We start from the raw sequence: 16522 nt of genomic DNA, 5'->3' as shown, positions 1-16522 counted from the left end.
ACAAGAAAAGATAAACCAGGGAAAAACAAAGATGCTAGGAATTAGGGCTAGTTAAAATGTATATCCGTAGTCGGTCTTCTAATTCCCCAGATAATGCTAGATCTCAAGATCAGGAAAATAACTGGCATTCTTTAGTTTTTGACATGCTACCTAATGAACAGCTAAACCATTTTCATAGAAGGCAAAATTAGAGTGCTGCTGCAGGAACGTGGCTTCTATATCTAAAGTTAATTGGATTTTCCATTGTGATGAGGCTTGTTTTCAGAATTTAATCTCTTAGTCTCCCGATTGCTCTGGGTTGATGGTAAGACAGAAGATAAATAGGGCATGTGGAGTGAATCATGGGTTGGGGAGGAGCCTATTAGGTCAAAGGATCTGCAGGTATATTGAGACATTACAATGTGCAAGCAGGAACTAGGATTTGGGTAGAATACGTGTCTTCTCAAAATGGAGTTTTTCAGAAGGGAAAACTGACTTCATGTTATTGTAGTTTCTCTCTCTCTCTCTCTCCACCTGTCTCTCTCCTAGACAATAATGTGCTCTACTTCCATTAGGATGTTGAGGGTGATCCGTGCAGACTGGAACAAAATAGCAGTACTAACTTTTTTTTTTTTTCCCAGTCAGACAGATTGCTCTAGAGTCTACCCAATTTAGCAACAGTTTGCACTCGCTGGTGTTTTGAACATGAAAAGAGCTTTCAAAGTGAAAGAACCAATTTGAAAAGAGCTTCAGCATCGCTGATGGGCCAGGAGAAAATGGGACTTTCCCAGTTGTGGAATGGCAACGCGCTCCATCGCCTTGAGGGCAGCAATGAACAAGGTATGGCTGCACATGTGCCTGGCACCCTTGCTGGCCCAGCTAGCGGGTGCCTGGGGGGGGCGAGCTGCCAGACCAGTGAGCTCAGGACTCACTGGAGGGAAGGGGGTCAGGACTGCTGCTTGGCCTTGGTTTCCACACAGGGGGAGAATGCCAGAGTTTTGACATTCTCTGTGAGAAAAGAATATTCATGAAGTACTTTGTGGTTGTATGACCCTATCAACACTTGCGTGCAACGATTTCTCATATAACATTTCACAGTTTGCTGGACTGAGAATTCCTTGAGGAGGAGTATCGTGTCTTATTCATCTTTATGCCCAGTGTATCAAATTTAAATGCATCAACTTAAGTTGTTGATGGATCTATTCATGTGTTCTGAGGGAATTCATTTAAGTGTAAACACATAAAATATGCCATAATTTTGTTAAACCTATTATGGTACTCCTTAATTTTATAAGTCTGTAAGAATCTAAAAATAAAGTGGCCACGGGCCTCTCTAGACTTCTAACGGCCTTGACCATGCATGGAGCCTGCTGGCGCAACTCAAATCAGTGAGGAGTGTTTCTCTAAGCCTCCTTGGAGATGTGAGAGGAAGCTGAGGGTGACAAATAGGGGGACAGCTGGGGAGAGCCATGGAATTAGCCAGATACCAAAATCTGTTAAAAGTATTTCCCCAAATATCTGCCCTTTAATGCCCTACAAACAAAAATATTGTCTCTGTCTGTGTCAGCTTTTATGTTAAACTTAGTCAAGGATCCGTGCTAACCCACTGAATAAAGAACACAAGAATATTGCCCGGCACTTGGATGGTTTAAAACAATTAAATAGCAAATTGATGACACTGTAAACCTAATTGAAAGTGGGCTCTAGACACGGAGAAGTGTGGCACAATCACACTTCTATGTTCATTGCAAGCTCAGTTTAACCATGCAATAGCCACAAAACTTATGTTTAGACAGCACTTTACAGTTTGTGAAGCACACTCACATATATTATCTCAAGTACTTCCAAGAGAAGAATATTTCATAATGCCTAGAATGACCTATGTGGGCTTTGTTTTAAAGGGCAAAATTGTCTTAGCCATATCTTTGGAGATTATTTCATACCATAGATGGAAATCTGAAGGTAGAGACCAGAACTCCAAATCCTGTGGAATCTGGAAAAACAGCAAGCTGAGTTTACAGATGTCAAGGTATACTCTGGTACTGGGTGTGTATGCACACATCTAATCCCAGGGAGTCCAAATAACAATTTGCTAGGGGCTGCCTGCATTCTGTAACTGTAATCAAGAAGTCAAACTCAAAGCAAGGGAGGCAGGTTTTCACTCTCCCCACGTATCTCTCAGGTAGGGGGAGCCATGACGTACCACACCGTGTGCCCTCTCCTCCCCACTTCAGGGTCCATTGCCCACCACACAATTACAAAGCCTTCTTGTCAACTTTTAGAGAAACCAAATAGTTTAGCCTTTTCTGCATTGGCAACACACTACTAGAAAAATGTTTGCTGTTGCTTACAGTCTAGCAAGTTAAAAGATACTCCCTCACCCTCTAGCATTGCATGTTGGGAAACTTTCTCACTTCCGATTTGGAAAATGACCAGGAGACCTCAATTGTTTCCCAAAGTCTCAACAATAAGTTGTTGCAGCATTAGGGCCTCCATGTTGTCTTCTGCACTGTTAGAGGCACAGCTACCAAAAAGGACGTAATGATTGTATCTTAATACTCTGTTCCTTTTGGTCTCTAACAGGAAATTAACTTAAGGATATTTATCACCTCCAAGTGCTCAAAATTCTGAGAAGTAAATTCAAGATGGTAGCATTAATGAGGATTGCCTTTCTCAGCCCTACTTCTACTTCTAGGTCATCAGACTCTCTCAAATCTCATTAAAATGGCATTAATAATTTAACCACTTCCAGAAAGCCTTTCAGCTAATCAAAGGGGAGTTATTTTGCTCAAACCACACACTTTAACAAATATGCACCTACCACTTTTCTTGTCTACTTTGTTTTGGTGTCATGGAAATATTTGTGCATAGAAGTTTCGTTCAATTACCACGGCTTTTCCCACATTCAGTTGGTCTACAATGAAGTAAACAACTTTTTGCTGTTTTCCTGAGGGAATCTTAGTCTTCCGGTAAAATATTCAACTTCTTATTCAAACCCCTAGATAACCACCATGTCATGACAGGCAATGTGTGGTGATTCACTGTCAATACATATCAAATATAATTATCATACATACTTGTTAGCAACCCTCTACATTGCACAAGCGTCATGTAGCATTCTTATCCATGCCTAAACCAATCTCAGCTAACAGTAATATGTGGTGACCAAAAGCAAGGTCCCAAACCAGTCTTCTCAAGTGTTTGCCACTCAACACAATTCCCACTCAACAAAACTACAGAAGACAATACGAAAGTGATATAACAAGAGCTCAAGTGAATAGTCAGAAAATAGTTTGGTAGAGAGAAATGCTTTAAAAATACTTGGAAATAAGGGAAGGGAAGCAAAAATAATATAAAAACAGGGAGGGGGACAAAACACAAGTCTCTTAAATACAGAGAACAAACTGAGGGTTGCTGGAGGGGTTGTGGGTGGGGGGATGGCTAAATGGGCAAGGGGCATTAAGGAGGACACTTGATGGAATGAGCACTGGGTGTTACATGTAGGGGATGAATCACTGGCATCTACTCCTGAAATCATTATTGCACTACATGCTAACTAACTTGGATGTAAATTAAAAAAAATACTTGGGGACAAGCATTAATTGATGTGACATGGATATTTCATTACCTCGACCTGCCAACGTTTATTGAGCACCCAGGGATAAAGGTGAAAATGGTAAAATTCCTGCCCTCGAGGATATCATATTTTAATGGAGAAAACTGACATTGGAAACAGATATCTAGAAACTTCTAAGGCATTTCAGAAAACTATCGTTCTTATTTTGCCTGGAAAGAAACCAGCTAAATCTTAGAAAGAGTAAAAAAGACTGTCCAGGGTTACAAGACTAAAAATGGCAAGCTGGTCAAGATCCACACTAAAAGAAGAGAGAGGGAGGGGAAGTGGTTTTCGAAGTACTTAACAAGGAGAAATTAGTCACAGACTTCCTTTTATTCACAGAAGCTTCTCACAAGTTCTGGCAATATTTTTTTAATAAAGTTGAATTTTGGTCAGACAAGTGAAAAATAATAATTTCTTCTTGACCAGCTGAGTATTTTCCCTGAAAAATTAATATGGAGGGAACATAACACAGTCCCCAATCATGAAAGTGGTGATAAAAAACTAAAGGCAGGTGTGGTGGTGGTTTGTGTATGTGTGCCTGTGCCGGTGTGCACGCAGATGTGATCAATCCACATTCCATCTGTTCTGAACATATTTCCATCTTGTCCCTATATCACATGTCATAGAAACTCAGACTCTTGGTCAAAGGTCTTGGTTTAACAAGATAGTTAAACATAAAGAACTCAACATAAGTGCAACAAAAAAGCATCATTTTTTTTTTTTTTTCCGGAACACAACTTGATACTCCCTGGAGAAATGCATAGTCCCCAGGTGAGGCTCTCTGCTTTCTCAGGAGATTTCTCTAAATCAAAGACTTATTTATCAAAAAAACAGTATGTTGGCACATTCTAGAATTAGGGGTTTAAGTACACCAGCATGAAAGCATTTGCACTTAATGTACTAAATTAAATAGATTATAAGCTTAGAATACTGTTTTTCTTCCTTTATTTTCCAGTTCTTCCCCTTGAGCACAGTTAGCATTCGCTTAGTCTTATGAATGACAATGCCTAGCAGTGTGTGGCAAAGATTGAATGTGATATCATGTAAACAAGAGTCATATGTCATGCCTACAATATATACACTGTTTACCTGATGAAGTCATGTCTTGCCTGGAATATGTATTTGGAGAAAATCACCAGTACTCATCCTCCTCCTCCACATGTATCACCATTCATTCATTGGCTTACTCCCTCTTTCAAATATTTATTGAATTCCTACTATGTTCCAGATACTCTTTCTGCCTACCCAACAATAACTTTCTCCTCCTTCCATGTGGCATAGCCCAAATTGAATTCTCGCATCTACTCTGGCTCCATATGGCTCAGCTAAAACCCAATTGGTTTAAACCAGTCTTGATTTCATATTCCTTGCAAGGGACTGATTTCATGAAGAGTGTGAGTCCCAGAACTGGCCAACGGAGATTGAGAAGAAGTATGTTGAGGTGCTTCAGGGAAAGACTCCTTTGCTCTTAAGAGTTGCCCTTAAGAGTTGCTGAAAAAGTTGATCTTTGGGTCTTAAGAGCAAACTGTTTCCCTGAGGAAGAAGAAATTCTGCCTCAAGACTGCACTACCAGCTTCTGTCCAAGGTTTCCTGCCTGTTGTCCTTTCCCACAGATTTTTAAAATTTATTTTTATTTATTTTATTTATTTTTTTCAATATATGAAATTTATTGTCAAATTGGTTTCCATACAACACCCAGTGCTCATCCCAAAAGGTGCCCTCCTCAATACCCATCACCCACCCTCCCCTCCCTCCCACCCCCCATCAACCCTCAGTTTGTTCTCAGTTTTTAAGAGTCTCTTATGCTTTCCCACAGATTTTAGATTCACCAGCTTCCACCCACAACTACATAGGCCAATTACTTGAAATTTCCCTAGATAAGTCATTAGATAGATTGATAGATTGATCAATAGGTCAAAGAATAGATAGATAGGTAGATAGATAGATAGATAGATAGATAGATAGATAGCTATCCTTCTTGTTCTTTTTCTCAGACAATCCTAACTGATTCACTGCTTTCTTTTTTTGGTATGGAAATTTAGATGAATGAGTAAAAACATGGAAAGAACCTGGGTCTTTGAGAATGTGATTAAACTTCTGAATTAGTCAGTTCTGGAGCCTCCCTTATTTGGAATTCCTTGTAATGAGAGACAATAAATCCTTTTATTCTTTAAGCCATTTTAAACTGGGTCTTCTGTTACTTGAAGCTGAAAACAACCATAACATTAAAAAAGTCAGAAAACAGTACCATAAATAATCACAATTAGTCAACCACAAAAGGTTTAAGATGATGACAGATTGGTATTTTGATCATTTTCTTTCAGATAACAAAGAACTTATTTTCACTGGCTAGAAGGTCCAACTAAATGAGTACATTTAAGACTTTAGACACTACTTATTATCTCTCTATAGGATTGATATACAAATAGGAAAAGAGGAGCCATAAAGAGATCTCCTGTGGTGATAGCCTGTTTCATTTTATGGAAGGAAATCTTGAAAATCTTATTAATATTCAGAAAATAGTGAAACTATGCTCAATATTTTTGTAAATTATTGAATAACTATCTTTTTCTTTATTTTGCACTTTTGAGGCTCTACCAACAAAGGATCATCTGCATGGTTCTTTTTTTTAATGTCTCATAACTGACTATTTTAGTTCTGTTTCACACTCTGGATTAGAGTTACAGTTAAATTAAAAACAGCTGTGATTCCTGCCCCAACAATGTATGTAGGTGTGCACAAAATGTTTAATATCTTCTGCAGGGAACAGGTGTTGTATGGGCAGTGTGTGCTGAGAAAAAAAAAATTCATTTTAGGCTGAAGCTGTGTAATCTAGTTGTGAGGATTTTTTTTTTTTTTGAGTTACACATGTAGGAAAACAGATACATGACAAAACGTTGAATGACTCTTAAAAAGAGAAACCTGCATTTCTACTGTGGCATTATCTTCACAAGTTTATCATTTATAAAAAAAATTTGAGAGTAGTGGACACATAATGTGACGTTAGTTTCAGGTGTACAATATAGCAATTCAGTAAGTGCAATGCTATGCTCACCACAAATGTAGCTACCACCCATCTCCATACAATGCTACTACCCAGGAAAATGAAAACATTTGCAATGGCCGGATAGGGAAGCAGCCCAAGTGTCTGTTGATAAATGAATGGATAAAAAAGATGCGATACATATATGTACAATGGAATATTACTTAGCCATAAAAAGAACAAGATCTTGCCATTTGCAAAAAGTTTATACTTTCTAAAAAATTTCAATTACTTTGAATAACAACAAAACAGAAGTGCAAAAACAGTAGGTGGGAGCCTAAGAGGATGGAAGACTGCAATTTTCAGGGTTCTCTTTCCCAGGGGCTCACTCAGTATGCTTGATGAACACTGCAATTGCATATGATCTTAAAAACTTGTTTGAATTTTGTTGGATTTGGTTTAAAAAATTTTTTTTTTACATTTATTCATTTTTGAGAGACAGAGAGAGACAGAGCGTGAGCAGGGGAGGGACAGAGAGAGAGGGAGACACAGATTCTGAATCAGGCTTCAGGCTCTGAGCTGTCAGCAGAGACCTGAACGCAGGACTCGAACTCACGAACCGTTGAGATCATGACCTGAGCCAAAGTCAGACGCTTAACCAACTGAGCCACCCAAGCACCCCTGTTGGATTTGGTTTTAAATGAAAGTTCCAAAGAAAGTCTTTTTTTTTGTTTTTGTTTTTGTTTTTGTTTTTGTTTTTTGCTTTTTAAAAGAAACACATAATAGAATTTACAACATCCATTTAAACTGCATTCAGTTTTCCTTTGTGTCCAGTAATGAAATGGTGGCTTTTGATGTGCTTATGATCCACTCAGTGTACCAGTAGTGGGGATACAAATAGTAAACACAGTGAGTTCCAGTGTGATAGGGTGTTGTAAAAAATTAAAAACTCTTCCCTGTGGGAGTGACATTCTATACAATTGGTTTAAACAAATGCATGAGGAAACAGTATTGTGGCCAGAGTCTCTTTGGGCTGATTTGGGTCCTACTAGCAGCAAAGGAAGGTGTTAGAACCATGCTAGGTGGTAAGTCCTAGCAAAATCTTAAAACCCCATGGCTCACACACCAGTCTCCAATACTAGTCATTTGGGAAGAGGAGCACATGCCTTCTTTCCTGGTGGGTTAGTCTGACCTTACTCCTAAGATACCCCCATGATAAAGGGAAAAGAACTTGATTAAAAATGACTTATTAACCTATCTACTTCAGTGTTCTCAAAATGCGACCATCGACCATGTGCGTGAGAATCTTTGGGCTGCTCAGTGAACACCACATTACTGGGTGCATAGCACTTTCATTTCTAACAAGCTCCCACTGATGATCCTTATATCCATTGAAGATTAATAGATAATTACTGATGTTGGGTCAGATATCTTCTCCACTCAACTCACTGACCCCACAGCCTGACCTAGACAGATTACAGATCTCTGCCTTCTGGTTGGCTCTGACCAGTGGGCCCTGGAAGCTGATTAGAGGAAAGGAAGAGCATGACAGAGGTATTTATAATCTGGGCTTCCTCTTTCCTATGCTGCCCGCGGACGGACTTCTCTGATTGATACCACTTTTTCTTTCCCTATTCCTACAAGGACTCAGCCTCTCAGCCCTTTAGTCCCAGATGTGGTAACAGCTGCTTTGATGTACCTGCGCTGGAGTACTTACTATTCCCAGAACCCCGCCTATACTTTGTAAGCAGTCTCTTTGTCAAACTCTCCTTTAATGTAATGTGAGTGTGTCATTTGCTTTCAGTGGGAATCTGAAAGAACTATATGTAGCAATATTTTATAACTAATAATATTTTATGTTTTGTCAATTGCTTTTATATGTATTTTTTGACCTTTATAATACAATGTGATATAAGTAAAGCGGCTTTTTTTTTAAAGGAAATCACCATTTTATGAATAAGAAAACTGAGGCCAAGAGAAGTTTTTATACGTGTTCAAGTTCACCCTGTTGGTCAGTGGGAGAGCCAGAAAACAAGTCCGGTCTAATGACTGAATTTAGAGCTCTTTGCACTGCATCAGCCTGCCAGTCGTCTTAATTCCCTACCACATGCGACATCACCTGATACTGTTACCTAACACAAGTGCAATAGAAATGACATTTTTTTTGGATAACAATGAACAATAAAAGAAAGAATTTAGTGTAATCTTTGTATTTATTTCAATTGAAGCTGAGACGCAGGCACCCACGGAGCTGGAAAGGAATGTTCTCAGGGGAGGCGGACTTCTCTGCAGTTGCGCATACGATCATATGCAGCCGGCCTTACACAATCTGGTTTCTGAGAACCTTTCCATCCAACAGTGACTTAACCAACCCTTCCTGGGGCTCCTTCTGTATTCTGAGCCAGCTTCTTTCATAGTATCTCCAACACCTTTTCCATGTATCTAGCTCTTTTGGGTTGGCAGCTCCCTCATGGCAGGAGTCTTTTTTTTTTTTTTTTTTTCATTTGCTACTGTATTTCCAGTTTTTTGCCTAGCACTGGTCACACAGTAAGTGCTCAAGAAGTATTTGTTGATGGATAAAAAAAGCAGCTGTCTGTCTGGTGCATCTTTATACCAACGTTATTATGAAAACTTGGAGTCATTTTCTCCCCTTCTAATCCAGTCAGTTGCCAATCTCTGTTGATTCTACATTTGGACTCTTTGATATGTTTCATCCTTCTCCTTCCCACAGTCATTGCTCTAGTTCAGGTTCTTGATGATTATTATTTTTTTTTCCCTTGGAGTTGGTTGTAATGGTTTCCTAAAACTTCTTGCTTCTTGTTTTCACCTATACCAATGCCAGCTTACTCTTCTAGAGTCCAGCTCTGATCATCTGACTCCTCATCACAAGCTTTAAATGGTTTCAAAACCACGGTTTATACACCTTAGCATATCATTCCACTGCTGTGCACCAGGCTCCATAGTTATTTTCCCAAATATCCTTTTCTACCCTCCATGTTCTAGCCAGCCTAAATTTTGTCCTGTCTGTTAATCCTGGTTTCCTTCCCACTCCATGCTTTTGCTGGTATAGGCTTAACACCTGAAATACCTTTCTATATCTGAAATATCTGTCTACAGGCTACACTAAGAAGCTACCTCTACCATGAAATCTTCCTGATTTTGCTCATGTTCTTCTTTTTTGGAACTAATTTTCCCTGATTTTGAACTACCATATCACCTTGTCAGTATCATTCTAGTTTCATTTAATATTCTCTGTGTATTAGAATGATTTATGTTTTCCCTCTGCATCTTACTGCTCTACAGATGGTAAGGTCCTCAAGTTCAGGATGCGTATTGCAATTATTTTTGTACTTTCCTTATTATATATGGTACTTTGTACATAAAAGATTATCAATAAATATTTATTGAATTAATGTGTGTAATGGCACAAGGAAAGCATGGACAAGAAATGGGGCATTAGGCTCCGTTTAGGTTTAGTAGATGAAGTGATCCTGAATACATGAGAAAAGTTTTAGAGGGATGTGTGATTGTAGCAAAGACATAAAGGTGAAAGAAAGACACGTGGGCTACTGGATGGTTTGCTTGTCTGAGTAAGAGACGAGAAAAGCAATAGTAGACATCAGGGGAGCAGACCCTGAAACTTCAGGGAAAAAGTGACTTGGACCAGAGGGTGATGGGCAGGCAGTAAAGGTATTTTTCCTGCTAAGACAACAGAAATTTTTTCAGGAGATCAAAGGACAGACATGAAGGAAAGGAGTGTTGAAGAAGTAGTTTACAAAGTACTATAGTTGGGTCTGGAATAAGACCGAAAAGGGATGTGTCAACAAAAACTGGCTAGACTTGGGGGCCAACAACGAGCTGACATGTTAGAATATTGGTGGGCTGTGGAAAGAGAGGAATCAGAGGCAGACAGAGTTACATCAAAGTCAGATCACTAGGCTGACCTTGGGGAGAAGGCTTTGATATCCAAGGTGCTTTCAGGCCATTCACATTGGATGTTTAGTAGCAGCACTGACTTGGGGGGTTGAGGTTACCTCAGAACTAGAGAAGAGGTCAGGGCAGATGTTCAGTTCTGTGCAAGGATTCTGAAAACACTCAGGGACTTCCCAGAAGCCTCTCCTTATAGATGTGACATGTATTGGCCAGCTGTTCCAAATGTGGAAGGGTGATACTCTGAGTAATTGTCTAGGTTAGCTTTCTAGTCGTATCTGGGTCACAGATGCTGTTCCCTATATATGTTGCATATCTGATTCCATATCTGAGAGTACTTCAACATGGAGAATGAGGCACTGGGAATTCCTGGATTCTTTCTCTAGACTTTTACATGCTTTACTGAATAAGTCCAATTGCTCAATTTCTCTGCTGGAGTCTCAGCACTAGTTAAATGAATTCAGTAGTATTCACTTCAAAGTGATATTGTGAAACTTCATTAATGAATGTCTTATTTATAAATCCTTACAAAGAATTATTTTACTTCAAACCTTCAGGATGAAACCAAATTGAACTTGAGTGTTTTTCTGCCAATGGCTTTTCAAAGAAATAGTCTCTTTTTCTCCCTGTGGGGAAATCAGCATAAATACTATTGAAATTTATCTAAACAAAAGAATGGGGTATTTTCATCATTCCACAATAAAATGGCATTTTTGTTTGTGGAAAGGAGGTCCTTTTCTATTCAGTGTTGATTTTACCTTTTCCCACTTCTTGTCAATTACCTAGGACTAGGGAACACTTAGATTTAAGTGGTGAGCAGAGCTTATCTAGGGAGACAGAATCAGGGCAAAATTGCATATTACATTCATCTTTAAATTTCTGCACCCTTGGCTGTCTGTGGCTTGTAACTATAGCTACATGGTCAAATATTGTTTTTTCATATTTACCTCTCATGGGGTATGTGGATAAATGCCAAAGAGCAAAATAGCTGGAGTAATAGTTCTGAGAAATCTCTCCACATTTTTAAAACTCATTCATTGTATGGGAGAGATGACAAATCTATGTAGAAACCTTGTTTGGTGCCCATACAAAAATAACCCCACAGTTCTCTGTGGTATTTGGACATCTCCCGTTTTTTGTTGTGGGGTGAAACAGGGTTACACAAATCACAAGTGCCATTCTACTGGTGTCAACATTACAGCAAAGAAAGAAAAAAATTGGTAAGGGTTGAGGTCAGTAGAAAACAGAAAGTTTGGTGAGCTTTAAAAATGGTAGCTCGGTTTTGGCAAAATTCGGAAGCAGATAAATACTGACTTCATTATTCTCCCCGTTTTCATTTCCCCACACATCTGTGCTTCCTTCTCTACCTACACCCCATTCTCCATACAGTCATCTGGGCTTCTGTGTCCTTAGGCTTCAATGGAACCTGAAGTTCTGTTGCTGAAGTGTTGGCTGATGCTTGAGAGGGAGGTGTGGGGGTAACAATGGCCTTGGCCCATACAGAGTCAACTCTGAGGTCCCTTATATAAGTAAAAAGGGAGAAATAGCTTTGGCCCAGTGACAACAGAGTTGGGTGGGGGTAGAGATCCTTACTGGAAGTGGGATGAAGAATGACTTTAATGCTTCTATGGTAAAACTTACAGGCACTGTACAAACTATAAAAGACCTGCCTTTGAACCCCTTAAATCACAGGTTGTAGAGTTGCCTCTCCTACTTCTGAAGGCACAGAACAAAAGATTACTATTGCTGGGAGGAAAGTATCACTTGGTTGACTCTACCAATGGCCTTTGTAGCCAGCCCCCAGACACTACATTTGATTTTCAGAATTAAACCACATGTTTTTTGGGATTCAGAATCAACCTCATGTTTTCCATATCTAATTTCCAGCTGGAACAAGATTCAAAGTACCAGAATTCTCATAAGAAAACTACATTTTACACATATCCAACCCAATTCTGCAGATGCCAAAAGTTTGGATGACTATTATTAATAGTCTTGATAAACTTTGTAAAAGCATCCATCCACAATTTTGGCTTCGTGTCCTGTTAGAATTATAACTCCTTTTTATTTTCTATCTCTAGAACTTTTTAAAAGAATAATAGAGTGGAAAATGTTTTTAAATTAAACTACTTACATTCCATAAACTTATTCTGTGTGTAACTTATTGGCTCATTTTGTAAGGAAAAAAAGCTTTTTATTTCTTTTTCAGAGGACATATGTGGCCATGTCATTATCACACTGTGAAGAATCATAGATTGAGAAAAGCTTGAAAGAAAATAAGAAAAAATAAATTTCTGTTTTTATCTTACAGGGCAAATAAATATTGGATTTCTCACAGGAGGCCTATGAAGTATTTTACAAGCAATAAATCCTTAATCTCTTGAGGAGGCAGCATGCTATGTTAGAATAAGAATCAGAGAGCAGTGTTTCCTCTAACTAGCTCTGTAATATTAGGTAAGTGTGGCAAACACTGCAGTTTGTCTATCCAATGCCACTCTTCCAGGCTAATAGCTCCCCTCTTCCACATGTTGACAGACCTCCACTTCCAGGGAAGCTGGGGTGTTCCTTATCCCCAGGGATAGAATCATAATTCACCTAAGCCAGTGAGAGGACACACTTCTCCTTTGTCAATGAGTGGGTTAGTGGTGACCATGTTATCTGTTCTGGCCAATGAGATGAGAGGGGGAGTCAGCTGGGGCCTCTCTCGAAAACATTTCTTGGCACTTAAAAAAAGAACACCATAACCAAGTGATCCAACCCAGCATCACCAAAAAAGGAGCAAAGTGATATCATGAGTCTCCTGATGTACTCCAATGTGAAGTACATAATTAGTGACTGGGAAGTGTTCTTGATAAAAATAGGTAACTCGAATCTATTGATGAAGAAGCAATCAAACGCAGGTTATGGGACATTTTATCAGGCAGCTGGCCTGCACTCTTCAAGAATAGCAATTTCATAAAAGACATTTCAAGAAAAGGTAAAGCAGCTATTTTAGACTATCGGGTAGCAGAGATGCATAATCCTTGATTGAATCCTAGATCAAAATGGAAGAAACTGCTCTGAAAGATATTTTTTGAGACAAATGAGGAAATTTTAATACGGACTATATTTTAGATGAGGCCGTTTTTATAAATTAAGTTTCTGGCATATATAATAGTATCCTGATTTTATGGAAGAATGTTCTTTTTCTTAGCAGAGTTATGTCGAAGGACCTAGTGGTAAACTATCATGATGTGTACAACTTGTTTTTTTTTTTTATCTTCATTTTTTTTAATATATGAAATTTATTGTCAAATTGGTTTCCATACAACACCCAGTGCTCATCCCAAAAGGTGCCCTCCTCAATACCCATCACCCACCCTCCCCTCCCTCCCACCCCCCATACAACTTGTTTTTAAGTGACTTAAGATAACGAGAGAGAGGGAGAGCATGAGAAAGAGAGTGAGCAAATGGTAAGGATTAGTTTAGTGGTCCACAGCCACAGAGACATCCATCACCCGGGAACTTTTTAGAAATGCAAACTCAGGTACCAGCACAAAACTACTGAATTTGAATCTGTCTTATAAAAAAATGTTCATGTGATTTCCGTGTATATTAAAGCTTAAGAAGCAGTCTGTAGGGCTTATAGTCTGGCTGAACAGCCATATTGTTTTATGTACCTGAACAAATGCATGAGCTTGGTCTACAGACAGAAAGAGGAGAATAAAGCAGATGTGCAGAGCTCTAGACAAACAGAGAGATTAGTTCAATTACTATTGCTGCATGGGGGTGTAAAAGCAACAATAATCAATTATTAATGTCTCTCTTTGTTCTGGATTTAGTTCCACAGGGAATCCCTCATGTGGTTGCAGTCAGACTGTATCCTTGGAAACATTTTGAGGGCTTCCTTACTCACATCTTTGGTTCCTGGAGTAGGGAGACTCAAATAGCTAGGTAGGGACTGGAACACATTGGGCTCTTTGGGCATTTCTTTCTATCTCCATGTGGCCTTTCCAAGTGGTCTCTCCCACATGGCAGTTCTGGAAAGCTGGACTTCTGACATTGAGGCTCAGGATTATAGGGGAACATTCTAAGAGAGAGAGCCAGGTGGAAGCCGTGTCACCTTTTATGGCATAGTTTTGCTTCACAAGTCATGTAGCACTCTTCCATCATGGTCTTCTATTAGATGAGGTAGTCACAAAGACCTGCACATTTTCAAGAGAGGGGGGCATAGACGCCCAACTCTTGGAGTAAGAGTGGCAAAGTCCAGAAGGAGCATTTGTGGCCATTTGCTACAAAATATTGTTATGGCCATTTTGAGATAATACAATCTGCTAGATAAATGACTTCAATTCTGGACCATTAGGAGATGAGATCCAACTGTACTTCCTTCCCTTATATTTTATTAGGTATCTTTTTATCTTTCTAGAAAACTTGTCTTTTCATTTTGTGTGTTTGTGTGTGTGAGCACACGTGCTAGAGAGGGCTTCTGTTACTTAACATCACAATAGCCTTGACTAATGGGTATAAATAATGATTGCAGACATTCTTCTCCAAACTTGACATCTGTCTCAAAGTGAATCCATTTCAATCTTTATCTTACTCTAGTAGGTCATAATTAGATTGCTGGGAAGCACACACAATCTTTTTGTCTGATACATAGAAAAAAATAAGTACAATGTGATTGCTTGGTTGGTAGGATCCTTGCTAGATAGAGCAAGACAACTAGCAAGGCTGGCCAGACTCAATGTTGTATACTCTGTAGGAAACACTATTACCGATTCTACAGCTAATCACCTGCTGCAGCAACCCTCTCGAGCAGTGTTTTCTAGGTGTGCTTCAAGAATTGCATGTATCCAAATGACATGGGGGAGCTTATTAAAATGTAGATTCTGGGGCTGTATCAGAATGTCCAGTGTATGGAGCCCAGGAAACTCCATTTTAAAAGATCCCTTTACAAAGCTCTTCCCTAAACCTGTGCTTCTCATTTAATGTAAATGTGAGGTGAGGTATGAGATTTTGCATTTTTAAGATGATGCGGTATGGATGGCCAGCAGATCACACTTTGACTGGCAAGACCTTTAAACAAGACCTCAAAGTGTGGTCCCTGCATCAGAAGCATCAGTAGCCCCTGGAAACTTGTCAGGAATGAAAATTCTTGGGCCCCACTCTAGACCTACTGAATCAGAAATTTCGGGGGTGAGACTCAGCGATCTATCCAGGTGGTTCTGACACACACTCCAGTTTGAGACCCACTGCTCGAGGGATTGACAGAGAGTGGGGACTCCCAAACCGCTGATCAGAATCAGAGGGTGAGCATGAGCTTCCTATGGAGTTTTAGACCCACTCAGAAGCTTCTAATTCCATAGAATTAGAATTAGGCTCGTCTCAGTGATTCTGAAGTCAGCTGTGGTAGGGAGCCTCTGGACTAGAGTGATTGGGAGGACAGTGGTCCTGAGGACAGGCTGATGCAGTCTGGGAGAGAAAGCTAGAAAGGAAGAAAAAGAGGGATCAGTCTGTGGGATTCACAGTTACGTAAGTAATTACTGTGTGACCAACCCTGGGTGATGGATTTTATACAATGTCACTTAATTCCCTAGACTACCCTATTGCTATGACTTACCTCCATTTGATAAATCAAAGATTAAAGATAAAAATCGGTAAATAATTTGTCTGAAGTCACACAGCTAGTAGTGGAACAGAAAATTAAAATCAAACCTCTTTTACTTTAAATGTTTTTTCCATTTTACTCTCTAATTAAAAAAAGACTTTGTAAGGTGGCTGAAAGGAAATCTGGAGATTGTGAAGAGGGGGTGAAAAGAAACCACCATGGACAGTGCAGTATTGAATTAATGGCCTACCTGGCAATTTCCCCACCTAGACAGTGAAAATATGGAATGTTGTCATTTCTTTAATCCATCTATCACCTTAAATATTTATTGGGACTCAGCAATGTACTCGATACTATCCTAGGTGCTGAGGGTAGATACAGTAGTAAAAAAAAAATGCCTCCTGGGAGGTAATAGTCTTAA

The 16522-nt window shown here is 39.3% G+C and overlaps 1 long non-coding RNA gene across 2 annotated transcripts in view; it reads left to right on the top strand.

Moving 5' to 3' along the window:
- Positions 1-16522, top strand: part of LOC128314040 (uncharacterized) — a 158492-nt gene that overhangs the window by 68627 nt on the left and 73343 nt on the right. For both annotated transcript variants that reach the window (XR_008295383.1, XR_008295382.1), the window contains exon 4: positions 621-819. This is a non-coding gene — a long non-coding RNA (uncharacterized LOC128314040). The remainder of the gene's footprint in view (positions 1-620; positions 820-16522) is intronic.

This window comes from Acinonyx jubatus, chromosome C1, assembly GCF_027475565.1.
Source record: "Acinonyx jubatus isolate Ajub_Pintada_27869175 chromosome C1, VMU_Ajub_asm_v1.0, whole genome shotgun sequence".
Taxonomy (NCBI): domain Eukaryota; kingdom Metazoa; phylum Chordata; class Mammalia; order Carnivora; family Felidae; genus Acinonyx; species Acinonyx jubatus.
Note: the sequence above shows the minus strand (reverse complement) of the source record. Positions and strands in the feature narration are given on the sequence as shown.